A 14,953-nucleotide genomic window follows, 5' to 3' on the forward strand; every position below is an offset into this window, starting at 1 on the left:
AAAAAATGAAAGTATAATTACACTTAATCCTTCAAATATAAAAATATTACTTTTGTTAGAGTAAAAAATAGTGCTTAAAAAATGTAATAATTTTGATGTTTCACATAGAATAATATTAAGTATATTAGTCACAATAAAATATTTATGATTTTAATTATAGATCAAAATATATATTTTATAATCAGACTATTGGATTCTTTTTTAATATATCTAAGTTTTTGAAAGTTAAGTTAAAAATAATATACTTTCATTTTAGTGCATAAGAAGCTTTAGTTGCCCTAGTGGTTAGCATGTATGTATTTGTTTATTGTGCTCCCAGGTTACATTCCTACCATTTGCAACTAAACATATTTTTTCAAATATTGACCTTGACTTGACCCGTGTTTGAATCCTATCCAGTTCTTTAAAAACTAGACGGTTCACCCGCGGTTTGAGCCGGTTCTTGATGCTTAAAAAATCGGTCTTTGAGCAGGTTCATAGTTAACCCAGTTGGGGTTGGGGTTTGGAATTGTGATTAGCTATTATTCTTTCAATTTGTATCCCTATGTTACTATCAATGTCTATAAAGTTTACATGGGATTGGGCTGCCTAGATTAATATTGATGCTTCCTTGTAGCTAATGTACGATACTACTCATGTTGGTCGCCAAGCTGAAGTAAGATCATATATTACTAGCAGTGTACTATATTACTGGAATATAGGTGTTACTGTTATTATTTTTTATGCATAATTTAAGACCACAAAAACTTAAATCTAAAAATTTGATTGATACTATAGCTATTGATATTCAATCTTTTAGAAATTTTGTAATAAGAAGAAAATGCAATCCAACAATGGATTTTTCAAAATTTACATTCAATAAAAATGATATAAAATGGAGTTGTGGCCAAATTTTTTCCTTATCTTTTTTTAAGGAACTGGTTGGAAAAGTTTAGCCCACATTGAACTAGGGCTGAGGACAACCAATCCCAAGCCCAGCCCATAAACAAGAGGCCTGAACTGGTCTACGCATAAGCCATCACGTTTTTATAATGGCATCCGACCAAGCCCCATCTATCCCTTGAGGAACGAACATAATGCCTTGGGGCATGAGATTCTGCGTTAGACTCAAGTTACTAGAAAATTATTTTAGGTTGTGTTTGTTTCAACTGTAAAAGGAATATGGAAAATATTTTACACCATAGGGAATGTTTGGATTGGCCAAAAAATTCAGTTAAACGGAAAACAATCTCCGCTGACCATAAAATATCAACCCTTAAAATGTAAAATAGTTTACACTTCTATTTTACCTTTAAACCACTTACACCCCCCTTTTCATCCTACCCAAACTGAGAGAGAGAGAGAGAGAGAGAGAGAGAGAGAGAGAGAGAGAGAGACCACTCACTTGAACTCTAGCACGGCTCCCCAACCCTCGCCATCGCTATTGCCTCAAGCTTGAAGTAGTCGCCGTCATTTTTTGGACTCAAGGAAGCTCTTTTTGTTCTCTCTTACTCTTCGATCTACAAACCAATCTCGTATCTGTCACCTCCTTCAGACCCACCCGCCAATCTCACTTCCTTCAAACCCACCCACTGATATGTGATCCTTTACCTCTCTCTGTCTCAATCTATCTCACTCCCTCTCTCATGATTAGTGCTTATTTTTTAGAAAGATTGAATTTTTTTTTTCGATATATTTTTTGTTGATTTGGTTTATATATTTTGATTTCTTGTTATAATATTTGTTTGGAAGATGAGAAAATAAGAGAGGATGTGTTTTCTAGAGGATTTTTAGGAACAAACCAGACACCTTAAAATATCTTCCAAAGCATTTTTGTGATGCGACCAAACACATGAAAATATTTTACACTTTGAAATCATTTTACATTGAGCCAAACATAGCCTCAATAGCAAAGCGATAGGTCCCACTCCTTAACACAAGATTGGACATGTTGGAATAGTAGCCTAGACCTAGAAGGCCACTCAGACACCATGAGTGGAGGGACCCATATGCCAGCATAATATTCTCTCATCATTATAGGTCCACTAACTGGAGGTTATAAAAATGAGAAGAGCAGTCAATAATGGGGGTTGAAACATCTTTCAAGAGAGAGAGAGAGAGAGAGAGAGAGGCCATATTTCTAGCTACCAACCGTCTCACAACTATTTTATCCACCCCCACTAACCAAACTTCTCTTTGGACTTCCCATTGTGAGCTATAGCCTAATTAGTATACAAATTAATTAGCGGTCCAGGCCCAATGATCCAAATATCATTGTGGGTTTCACCACCACAATATATATAAAACTGAAGGTGTTTCACCATTATTTTACTTTTTCATATTGTGCCACAGCAGCTTTGGAGAGCTTACAAATTTCAACTTATGCTTTTTTTTAATAAATTTTTTTTTCTTTTAATTTTTCACCTGGAAAATGCTAGAGACACAAAATTTCACAACTTTAACCACAACTCACCATGTGGTGAGCTAGGAATGGTGGAAATCAAATCAAATGGTGGGTCCAGACCTTCACCACTCACAATTTGCCACATGGTAAGTTGTAAAAAAAGTTATGGGATTTTTTGTGTCCCTAGTATTACTTTATTTTACCTAACTTGTTCTTCGATAATTCAACTCCCCCCTCTTCTCTCTCTCAAACTTGCCAATGCAAACTATCTCTCTCTAGCAAGGATGATTGACAACCACCACCTAGCCATTGTGGAGCCCCATCTCCCACCATCACATTCAATCACCACCTTCTTCTCCTTTATCTCCACTCTCCAGTCCACTATATATATATATATATATATTCTTCGGCAATAGTTTCAGCCCCCAACACCCCGCGGGAGAACAGCCCCACTTGAATGGCTGCCTTAGTACTACTGCCAAGCGAATCCTAACAAAAGCCCAACTGTGGTAGAGGGTGTGGCTGCATATTTGGTTGTCATAGTTGGCCTCACTAGGTCTATCTTTAGCTTTCTTCTATTTTTTTTTTTTTTTTACTCTCTTTGTTCTGTAATTTTCCCCCCTTTTACAAGATATATATATATATATATATATTTTTTTAATGATGGAATCCTTGAAATAAATAATGGAAACCAATAAGCTTTGATAGTTCTTCATGGCATGAGAAGAGAACAGAGGCCAATCCATCACCTCAAATGTTCAACAATATGCCTGAGCCAAACTGAAAAGGGGGCTTTGGCTTTGAGGCATGGCTTATAAAGATAGTGTTGATGTTTAATAATCTGGTCTAAATAGAAGCGATCAAATCTTTTTTTTAGCAACCGTTCATGCATTATGTTGCTATTATTCACTTATTTCTATTATTAGTGTAGATGAATTTTTTTGGTTAAGATTTATGCCCTCTGAATTGTGTTGGGACCTTAAGAATTAGATCTCTAAAATTTTTTAGGTTTATTGTTTTAAATTAAAAACAAGTTCAAAGTTTAATCTTGTTTTAGATAAGTCATCATGTATGTTATGTTATATCTTTTTTTAGTTTTTGATTTCTCATATTTTATCCTTTTTTTTTTTTTTTAATTTTCCACCAAAATCAAAGATTCAAATCCAAGGGGCTTTTGTTAATTATGTCACTTTTTGTGTTTAATCAATAATCATAATGCTGTTTTCCAAAATCATAAGTATGATTTTAGCTGTATACATTATGTTGTTATCAATTGCTTAGTATGTGTTTTTTTAAGACTTATTAATTTAAAATATAATTTGTGTTAGAGATATATTAGTTCAATGGTATAGGCTCAAGCCTAATCTTACTTTGTGTGCAAGTCAAATATCTTACTTGTACTAAAAGTTTATTAACTATAGTTAGTGTATGGTTAGTCTAGGGTTTACTCTACTATATATACTCTTATTCAGTTCATTGTAACACAATATTTGTATTTTACTTTTATAATAAAGAAGATATAGTCCTTCAGGGTTTCCTCCATAGACATAAATCTTCAGACTGAACGTGTATGGTTAGTCTATGGTTTATTCTACTATATATACCCTTGTTGGGTTCATTGTAACACAAGATCTGCATTTCACTTTTATAATAAAGAAGATATAGTCCTTGAGGGTTTCCTTCGTGGACATAAATCTTTAGACTGAACCATGAAACCCTTGTATTTTTGTATTATTCTATTTTATGCTTTCTCTTCACATCTTTTTTAGCATATTTAATATAGTATCAAAGCTAATATTTAACAATTCGGAATTATCACTTTCTCAAAAAAAATTGGAGTTATCATATATCATTATAAAGTTGATTCTAAGCAAAATTCTTGCCCCTTATTTTAGTGAGATAATTATTTACACTTGATCACTTATTCTTTAATTTTTATTGAACCTTTAACTGTTTTAGGTTGCTTTTATAAGCATTACACTAATTCTTTATCTCAAAGATGAGGCTTCCATTGCTACTGCAGCAATGATGGACAAGTACTTATCCAATGCAAGCATGCTTTATTATTATTTTTTGGATCATTTAAATACACCACATTAAGGCTTGGCTAAGTTAATAATTATAAGCGCAATTATTTCTTCTAAACAAACTTAGTTATTGTTTCTCAAATAAAGTATATATTATGTAATTTTATAAAAAAAACTGTGTTTTTCAACTATAATTATGCATCTAAATAAAATATTTTTTAGTAGGATTTATTCATATTGTTCCCTTTTTCCTAATTTTTTTAAATTTATATTTTGAATATTAGCAGTTTTTTTCCTATCGATTCACGTTAAGTGTGTATCTGTTTGTAATATTAATTAATATATTTTTCCTAATTTTTAGTATAATTTTTTAATCTCAATGAAATTTTCATTAAGTTGTACCTTCGCATGGGAATAATACTAGTGTTATTATATATTGTGGGTGAGCCGTATATAGTGGACCCATCCACTGAACAATTTAGGCCCATTCGAGATTGTCTTAGCCCAAGATAGGCCTATGCTAGCCGAGTGGATAGTGAAGCATCATAGGCGAAGGATCCAACCTTGGAAAAACTTTCCAACAAGCGTCCATATAAACTGAGTATATAAAGCAATGCCTTGGGAGAATCCGCTGTCGAACACAGAATTCAACATCAAGCACAAGTTACTAAAGTGTCACCTCAACAGCAGGAAGTGGGGCCCCACTCTGATACGTGATAAGACACAACGGAACAGTGGGCAAGACCTAAGAAACCACCTAAACTTCATGGGTGGATGGACCCACTATCAGATCGAATATTCTCTCATCATGACAAACCCATTAAAACAAGGGTATAAATTAGAAGGGAGAGGCAGAAATCTGGGGTTGGAACAAAAAAATAAGGAGAGTGATACATAAGAGAAAGGTGAGAACACAGCTTTGGGAACAGAGGTCTTGCTCGGACTTCAGAAGGGAAGCTCGGCTATTTGAAAGCCTTCTTGGCTAGGCTTAATTCGAAGTAGCCCAATAGTAAAATAGAACTAGGGTTTGGTCTACCATAGCACTAATCCGTTCAGAGGTCTCTTATTGTGGGCTAAACCCAATTCAGAATACAAAGAAATTGGGTGCTTGAGCTCAACCAACCCAAGGTTGTTAGAGATCTCCTATTGTGGGCTAAACCCAATTCAGAATACAAATAAATTGGGTGCTTGAGCTCAACCAACCCAAGGTTGTTAGTAAAACGCCACCACAATGAAGGCTTAATTTGAAGTAGCCCAATAGTAAAATAGAACTAAGATGTGGTCTATTATAGCACAAAATCGCTTTAGGGAGATATCCCATCGTGAGCTAAACCCAACCCAAAATGAAAATAAATTGCGGGCTTGAGCCCAACCAGCCCAAGGTTGCTAAGAAAATGCCACCACATATATCTATAACATTAAATGAAGACCCTCCCAAATAAATTTGATGACTCTGCCACTACGTAATAATAAACTTTGTTATATTTAAATTTCATATATCTAGACAAATTTCGTATATCTTTTTTTTTTTTTTTTTTTTTTTTTTTTTTTTTTTTTTTTTGAGGGGAAGATAAATTTCGTATATCTGTTCCATAGAAACCCTAAATACTTTTTATTGTTTTTGCAACCTCTTAACCGTATCAACAATGCATTACCCTTTGGAACATCATAATCCCACACCAAGTTAAATTTATACTGCGCTTGGATTATTCTTTCACTATTCGCTTAAAATTGACAAAAATACAATTGTATTTAGAAAAACTGAGACTCTTAAAAAATTTATATTAAACCAATAAACTATGAGACTAAAAAAAAAATAAAAAAGTTAATCCAAAACGCATGCTAAGTAGACTAGAAGAACAAATAAGATCAACAAATAAAAGAACAAAGAAGATAAAGAATAAACCTCCGGCATCTAGATTAAATCCAAGATCCAAAGCAAAAACAAACAAGATCAACAAACCTCTATATTACTTCTCTGACTTAAAGAGTTTAGCCACGATGTCACCGAAATGAATTTGAAATCCAAGATCACAAAATGACAAAAAATAGTTCGTGCATGATGCTCTGTTTGTTTTGCTGTAATGTTTATAATGAAAATATTTTACATTTGAAAACATTTTCAGTAAACCATTTTTAGGCAATTGGTATGACATGCAGAAATTTTCAAACACAAATCAACAGAAACAACGGCTCAGCCACCAGAGCTACCCATCTGGCTGCTGGCAGTTTGATCATTGGACTGACAATTTTGGCAACAGAACAACCAACTCCGGCGAGCCATTGGCTCTGGTTGTCAAACTGGTGGCTGACGGCTTCGACAACTAAATGGTCGACTTCGGCCACCGGACCGACAACCCAGTCACAAAAAGGGATCACTGTGTTTTTTTGTATTTTCCCAGGTTGTTTAAGGTAAAATGTTTAACAATATTATTAAAAGAAAACATTTTTAGGTTTAACCAAATTTTACAATTAAACAAATATGGTAATATACTAAAAATGTTTTTGGAGGCTGGGAGAAAAGACACAAAATTTTTATTTTTTATTTAGAAAAAAAATACAAAAATAGGCAGATAGTTAAAACCAAGAAGATAATTAACACAAGAACAAATGTGCAGTAGGAATATATCATAGGAAAATGCACGGGAATTAAGGAATTTGGATAGTAATAATTGGGAAATTATTGTGTACAAGTAAAAGTGGTCACACGTCACAACACTAAATTTGTAAAGCAAAGCAAAGATGGACAGTAGAAACACGTACCGCTCTTAACTCCTCTAATTTAAAAGTGCAAAGTGAATGAGCAGCTACAAGCCTTGAACACGAAGACCCAGATCAAAGTTTGGCAATGAAACGTGAAGGGTAGGGAAGTAGGCAGAACGTAGAGCGTGAATAATGAACCATGGATGAGGAAGATAAAAAGACTAGTCAATACAGAAAATTCAAGGCGGAGAAAATAATTCATCAATAATCACTCAAAAGTAAAACTGAAAAGCAAGTGCAACCAATCAAGATAGTACGACTTTTGGCACAAAAACCAAAGATATGACCACATTCAATTCACACCAGTGTCGGTAATCAGTGAAAATAGAAAATTCTTGGCAACTTCTTTTGTGAGTTGAGAGGGCCTTGGGGCTAGGCTGTAATTTTTGTGATACGCATGTTTAGTGTTTACGCCTAAATTTACGATCTATCTGTTTTAATAAAAAATTTTGTGTAAAGATAATTTTTTTTATTTTTTAATATTTGGTAGTATAAAAAAAGATAAGTCAAAAAGAAAATTATCTTTAGTCAACATAAAAAGTATGGCTTATTTTTTAGAGATTGTTTTCTAATAAATTTTTTTTTAAAAAAAACTATATCTCACAACAAACTAAATATGGAAAGTTAGGAGTTTGTTTTTCAACTCATTTAAAGTTGCTACCAAACATTAGAAAATGAGATAGTTTTATAAAAAATGCTTCTTAGAAAATGACTCATTTTTTAGAAAATATCATTGTTAAAATAAACAGAGCATTATACTCAGTTGTGAGATGAGTCAAGTTCGTAAATCTTTTTTTTTTTTAGAAGAATCAAGTTCATAGTTAATTCCTTTTCCAAAAAAAAAAGTTCATAGTTAATTCATAAGAAAGTTTAATATAATATAATAAATTTTTTTTTTTTTTGTATTTCTTGATTAAATACGAAATTTGATAATTATGAAAATTAGTAATTGATATTTATTATGAATGTGTTTGTATATAGATTTATAAATCATAACATTAGTAATTTATAATAATTATGTATGTATATGAAATTATAAATTTCACTATTTAAATAAAATATAATGTAGCAAAATTCTAATGAAATGTTTAAAAACACTTTCAATTCTCTATATAAATTATAGATTTATAAACAAAAATATAGAGTAATTTTTTTTTTTGAAACCAAAATATAGATTAATATTAATTTTATATAATATTATATATAATATATACATATATTAAAATATATTAATATAAATCTAATATGTAATTGTGTAAATTTGTAAATAAGTTCCTAAGATATCAAATTAGTATTTATAATTTATTGATAGTGTAAGTAGTAATTTTTAATGATACAATGCTAGTAAATCTAATTTTAATAAATTTAAAAAAAAATCAATTTATCTAAGTAACTCAAATATTATAATTTCAATAATAATTTACCTATTACTTTTTAGTATAGATTTGTGAAAAGATAAAAAGTTTTTGTCATATCGATTACTATATATGAGGGGGGGGGGGAAATCAAGTAGTTTGTAAACAAGTTGGATCTCATTCGACTATAAAATAAATCAAACTTGAACATGGTGTGTTTGGCATTAGCATATTTACAAATTACAAATTCTTTTCTATCTGACATATTAAAACCCCAAAAACAATAAATTTTTGACTTACTTGACCATATATGAAACCCAATTTTATTTGAGGACCTTTGTTGGTTTAAAAACTATTTCTCTTCTTCAACCCTTCATAATCACTATGTGGTTCCATGAGGTGCTTGATTAAGGGTGGGCTTGGCGGTTTTCTTAAACTAATTTTTCTATAGCACATTGGTATTAATATGGAAATCACACCCCTGATTGGCATGGTATTCACTTTCTTCTTTTCCTTTACTGAAACATGGTATCTGTAAGGACACAGTTTTGCACCCGAACCTAACAGTATGAAGGGAACAAGCTCAAAAAGCCCAACACAATGAAATTTGTAGAGAGTGAGCTTGAAACCTAGGTTCTATGGATATTGGATAACAAAAGCAATGGGCTAGATCCTCAATTCACATGCAATGAACTGTTTATGTAACAGAAACTCTCCTCGAATGAATTAATACCCTTGGATCAGACCCAAGGCCCAAGAACAAGTCCTGAACCTTTTGCCCTCACAATAGTCCCTCAAAATTTCAGCTTTCTTTTCCATCTAAGGAGAAAATTGAAATTTTGACCCCATGCGCTAACCTTCTCATGCTTCTTAAACTGCCACACATGAAAACGTCATTTCCTTCTTTAAAAACTGCTTATGACGCCTCGAAGTCTACAACTCCCCTATTAATTGCTTTAAGCGGCGCATTGTCACCCACGTCCAACGGTGAGATGTAAATCTAACAGCGTGGATTCTTCTTTTGAATTTCGAGCGGGATAACTACCATTCGATTCGGCCTTTCATATAAAATGCCTGGGAAGTTGTAATTTTCCCATTTACTACGGAAATTGACCAGTTCTAAAGAGTTCCTCACTTTTTCTACTCCTAAGAAGTTCTTGAAGAGTTGTCTACACCTTCTCTCGTAAGTTTTCACACTATTAAGTTCTTTGTCTTTTCGGATATAGTCTTCTGCCATTAATTGTACCCCTTCCCTTTCCAAATCTTCCTTTTTTACTCCAACCAAATGGGTAGATTCAAATGTCTAGTAGATACCGACGCTAGTATGGAGGGTTTTCGAGCCAAATATCACATCCCTCAAGAAGTGGGTTTGAGGTATTGCTCCCCAGAAGCCATAGCTGACGATAGGAAAGAAGGGAAGTTGTCATTCCCATAATCGCATTTTAGAGGGTGGAATGACACTCCCTATGAAGAACGTAACCAGTGAATACCTGCGTAATCATAGATTATGCTCAGACCAATGTACACCTAACATGTTTAGAATCTTAGGTTGTGTCGACGCTCTCAATGAGCAAATGGGTTTGAGACTTACATGGCACGACGTTGCCCATATGTATGAGTGTCACAAACTTAAAAACGTAGGGTATTACCTCAAGTCTAGGTCTAATATTGTTAGGCTCATATTAAGTCTTCCCAAATCTAACAAAGGCATGAAGGACGACTACTTAATCGCTTCTGGGAAGTGGTACAATGGTCCTCATTGTCTAGTCGAAGAGGGAAAACCAGGTGTGATTCCATAGGATTTAGGTCCCCTGGCCTGAGGTTTAGTTCTCCTAACTTTATCATTTAGATCTATATTGTATTTTATTTTCCTCTTTATTTGACTTTTATTGTTGATCTAACCATATTCAGTTCCTCGGACATTTTTTCAGATAAACAGCACGTATCGCCCCGTCTAAGCCTATCCAGCATCGCAAACCTCAATAGAGTTCTAAGATCTGAGGTTTTCATGAGTGAAGACCTACAGGTAATGGTAGCCCATCTCATCTTGGGATATGAACCGCTATCAGCTACCTTCCAAGATATTGGCAACGCGATCATCGCGGGTGACTGGCGATGTAAAAGGATAGACGTCTTGAAATCGGCGTTCCTTGCTCCACACGACTTATCGGACGACCCTTCTGTCATCCTATATCTACGCCTAATAAAAGCAGTCCCTCTTTCTGTGCAACTTGAGGCAAAAGCCATTCGAGAAGAGCCCACATCTCCTCGCCTGTCCCTTGAGGAGGAAATAGACCAGTTTCAACTTGAGGAAGCAGAAAAACCTTCAGAGGGCCACGTTGTCAACATCTCGGACGAAGAAAACGAACCTGTCGAGAGCTTTGGTATCAAAGGCTTCATAGTTGCATGTGTAGATAACAACTCCAAGGAAGAAGAAGAAGAAATGTCTCTACAACCAGGGACAAGTTTGAAGGATCTTCTTGCAAAAAGGGGCAAGCAAGCCACAGTGAAAAACGCTTCGGGATCTCAACCTCCTGCCAATCTACCACCCCTACCTCCTCCACCTGGCTCTCTCATTCCCATACCCAACCTCAAGAAAAAGAAAAGAGCGGGCGAGTTTGAAGAAGAATAGTTGGCCCAACAAAAAAAACAAAAATAACAAAAATAACAAAAAGTGTCAAAGGGCCAAACACGAGATCAAGCCAACTGATTTTTCATCCATGTCCAACTTCTTGACATTTTCTTCTAATGAGGGTTCAGCAAATTCCGCGACCAAATCAACAAGGAATTGACCCTTCATTGAGGTGCGAGGCATATACTCGATATCAAAAGCCCCCAAGATGGTGCCCCATTTAGCAATCCTTCCCGTGTAATCAGCACTCCGAAGTACAGACTTAAGAGGAAGTTGAGTCAAAACAACTACTGTATGAGATTGGAAGTAATGGGGAAGTTTACGCGTAGCATGCACCACTGCTAGGATCGCTTTTTCCAACGGTAAATAATGCACCTCGGCTTCATGTAGAGATTTGCTCATGTAATAAATTGGCCTCTGTACACTATTATCAACCCGTATTAGAACTAAACTGGAGGCATGACTAGCCACAACAATATACGCAAACAAAACTTCATCAACTTCTGGCCGAGACATAATGGGTGATCGCGAAAGATAGTCCTTAAGCTGTTGAAAAGCTAAAGCACACTCCTCGGTCCATTCAAATCCTTTCCACTTATTCAGCAGTTGGAAGAAAGGCTTGCACCTATCTGCGAACCGAGAAATAAACCGGTTGAGGGCAGTAGTCATCCCTGTCAACCTTTGAACCTCTTTAGGATTCTGAGGTGGCTGTAAGCTGTTAATTGCTTTGACCTGTACATGATTAACTTCAATTCCCTGACGAGTTACCATATAACCTAGAAATCTACCAAATCCCACACCAAAAGAACACTTGGAAGCATTAAGGGGCAACTTGTACCTCCTTAGCGTCTGAAAAGTATCATGTAGGTCTCCCACATGCATGGAAACTGTTTTACTTTTTACCACCATGTCATCCACATACACTTCATAAGTCTTTCCCAGCTGTGGCTCAAACATTCTAGTCATCATCCTTTGATAGGTAGCTCTTGCGTTCTTCAAGCCGAAAGGCATCACCTTATAGTGATAATTCCCAATAGGAGTGACAAAGGCCGCCTTCTCCTGATCATCCAAAGCTAAAGGTATCCAAGAAACTCATCCAAGGATGCCCAACGGTAGCATCTACCAACTGATCTATGCGAGGCATTGGGAAAGAATCTTTAGGACAAGCCTTGTTCAAGTTTGTGAAGTCTACGCATACTCTCGACTTCCCATTCTTCTTCTTCACCATTACTGTATGAGCCAACCATTCAGGATAGAACACTTCTTTGATAGCCCCAGCCTTCTTGAGCTTGAGCACCTCTTCCTTGAAAGCCTCAGAATGCTCTTTAGAGGAACGCCGAGGTGGTTGCCTCCTCAGTACTATAGCCGGATTGACATTCAAATGATGACAAATGAAACTCGGATCAACCCTAGGGGCCTCAAAAGCATTCCATGCAAATACATCCACATTCTTTCTCAAAAATGTAACTAGCTCCATCTTCTCTTGAGGTGGCAATTGAATTCCCACCTGAAAGAATTTTTCAAGGTCACCATCTATAAGAACCTTCTCTAATTCTTCACAGGCAGCTTCTTCTACCTCTGCTTCCTTGGGCATGACCAGAGACATTGATTGCTATGAGTCCCCCTCAGCTGAGGCCGAGGACTCCAATCCAGGCAGATGCAAGACTTCAGTTGATATGCACTGTCTAGCCACAACTTGACTTCCAATCAACTCCTTGATCTGATCCCTAGATGGAAACTTGACATTGACATGTAAAGTCGAGGACACGGCACCTAGAGCATGCAACCAAGGTCCTGCCACAATAGCCGTGTAGGGAGAATAGGCATCTACCATAATGAAATCCACTTCTACCACTTTTGGACCTGATTGCACGAGCAACCTAATTAGCCCCTTTGGGATGACAGCCTTCCCCTCAAAACTTATTAGCGGCGAGTCATAAGCCGTAAGATCCTCAAGTCTTAAGTTCAGCCCCTTGAATAAGTCAGGGTACATAATATCTGCCCCACTACTCTGGTCAACCATCACTCTCTTTACGTTGTAACCCCTATCCTCAGCGTAACCACCAAAGCATCATCATGGGGTTGGATAGCTTCGATCTTATCTTCTTCTGAAAAACCTAAAATAGGTGGGACATTCCCCTTAATCCTCTTTGGTACAGAGCTAGACTCCTCGGCAAGGGTTCGTGCCACAGACATCACCCTGGAAGGACAAGAGCCAGTCCTACCCGGAGCAGCAAAAATAACATTGATCGTACCCAAAGGAGGCTTTGAAGTATTGTTACCTTGATTTATCGAACTTGAATGACCCCCTTGCCTATTAGGTCAATACAAAAACTGTTTCAACCTTCCTTCCTTAACTAACTGCTCCAAATGGTTCCACAGTGTCCTACAATCCTCAGTGGTATGACTCCTCTCTTGATGATAGTTGCAAAGGAGATTCTGATTACGCCTCATGGGGTCCCCGACCATCTTGTTGGGCCACCTGAAGTATGGTTCATTCTGGATTTTCTCCAACACTTGATGCACAAGTTCTCGGAATACAGTATTAACCACCTGAGGAATAGTAGGACTGGATGGCCCAGCAAAATCTCTTCGAGGCCTGTTATTATTGTATCTGTTCGACCTGAAATCCCTCCTCTCCTGAGGGATAACCTTCGTTTTTCCTTTACCTTGTTGTTTATCTTCCTCAACCCGTTTGTACTCATCAATGCTTTTTAGTCAGAGATTTCCTTAAGTCGTGCTCATTAGGGAGGCCAACCTTGAAAGTCTTTATTGCTACATCGTCCAAATCACCATCGATCTCATTAAACATTTCCCTGTATCTGTCAGAGTATGTTTTCAGAGTCCCCCCCTCTCGCATGGCGATGGACAATAACGAATCCAGAGGCCGAGGAACCCTACTGCAAGTGATGAAGCGAGACCCAAATGCCCTAGTGAGTTACATTAAAGAATCAATAGAACCTGCCCTCAGGCCATTAAACCACCTCATCGCAACAGGTCCCATGCTAGAAGGGAAGACTTTGCACATTAAAGTTTCATTTTTGGAGTGTACCATCATTCTCTGATTGAAATGACTCACGTGCTCTACAGGATCCGTTCAGCCATTATAAATAGTGAACGTGGGTTGGGTAAAAGGTGACTTGGAAATTTGGTGCAACGCCCTACTAATAGCATCACTTCCTAAGCCTCTGGAGGAGGACTTATTGCCCATATAACCATGAAGATAATCCTCCTCATAAGAGAAAGACTCACTAGGAGGAGTTCTTGACCTGGGCCTATAACTGCTACCCTAGGAATCTTCATAAGAAGGGTCAGAAAAAGAGGGAGTTCGCCTTCGCCTCTCACGACGCAGCTTCTTCTTTAGGTGGTCAATCTCCTTCTGCATGGCCTTAGCATTTTTCTCGTGAGGAATTTTGCTTCCACTTTATGAACGACTCCCACCGGTGTGCCTTGTATGCACACTGCCCTCATGATCTCTTTCTTACTCAAGATGCAAGAAGTGATCTTCATGCTGAGACCCCATAGACTCTACATGATATGGACCTGAGCCTGCCATATTGTTACAATTCCTAAAACACAAGATTTTTCCACAGATGGTGCCAATTGTAAGGACATAGTTTTGCATCCGAACCCAACAGTATGAAGGGAACAGGCCCAAAAAGCCCAACACAATGAAATTTGTAGAGAGTGGGCTTAAAACCTAGGTTCTATGGATATTGGATAACAAAAGTGATGGGCTAGATCCTCAATTTACATGCAATGAACTATTTATGTCACGGAAACTCTCCTCGGG

General features: G+C 36.5%; 1 protein-coding gene across 3 annotated transcripts in view; it reads right to left on the bottom strand.

Moving 5' to 3' along the window:
* The window catches only part of LOC142628115 (putative disease resistance protein At4g27220), a 62,689-nt gene extending 55,276 nt beyond the window's left edge, over nt 1-7,413 (bottom strand). For all 3 annotated transcript variants that reach the window (XM_075802112.1, XM_075802111.1, XM_075802110.1), the window contains exon 1: nt 7,174-7,413. The gene's annotated coding sequence lies outside the window, so the exon portion shown is untranslated. The remainder of the gene's footprint in view (nt 1-7,173) is intronic.
* Between the last annotated feature and the right edge of the window lie 7,540 nt (nt 7,414-14,953).

The sequence above is a fragment of the Castanea sativa genome, chromosome 3 (assembly GCF_040712315.1).
Source record: "Castanea sativa cultivar Marrone di Chiusa Pesio chromosome 3, ASM4071231v1".
In the NCBI taxonomy this organism is placed as follows: Eukaryota; Viridiplantae; Streptophyta; class Magnoliopsida; order Fagales; family Fagaceae; genus Castanea; species Castanea sativa.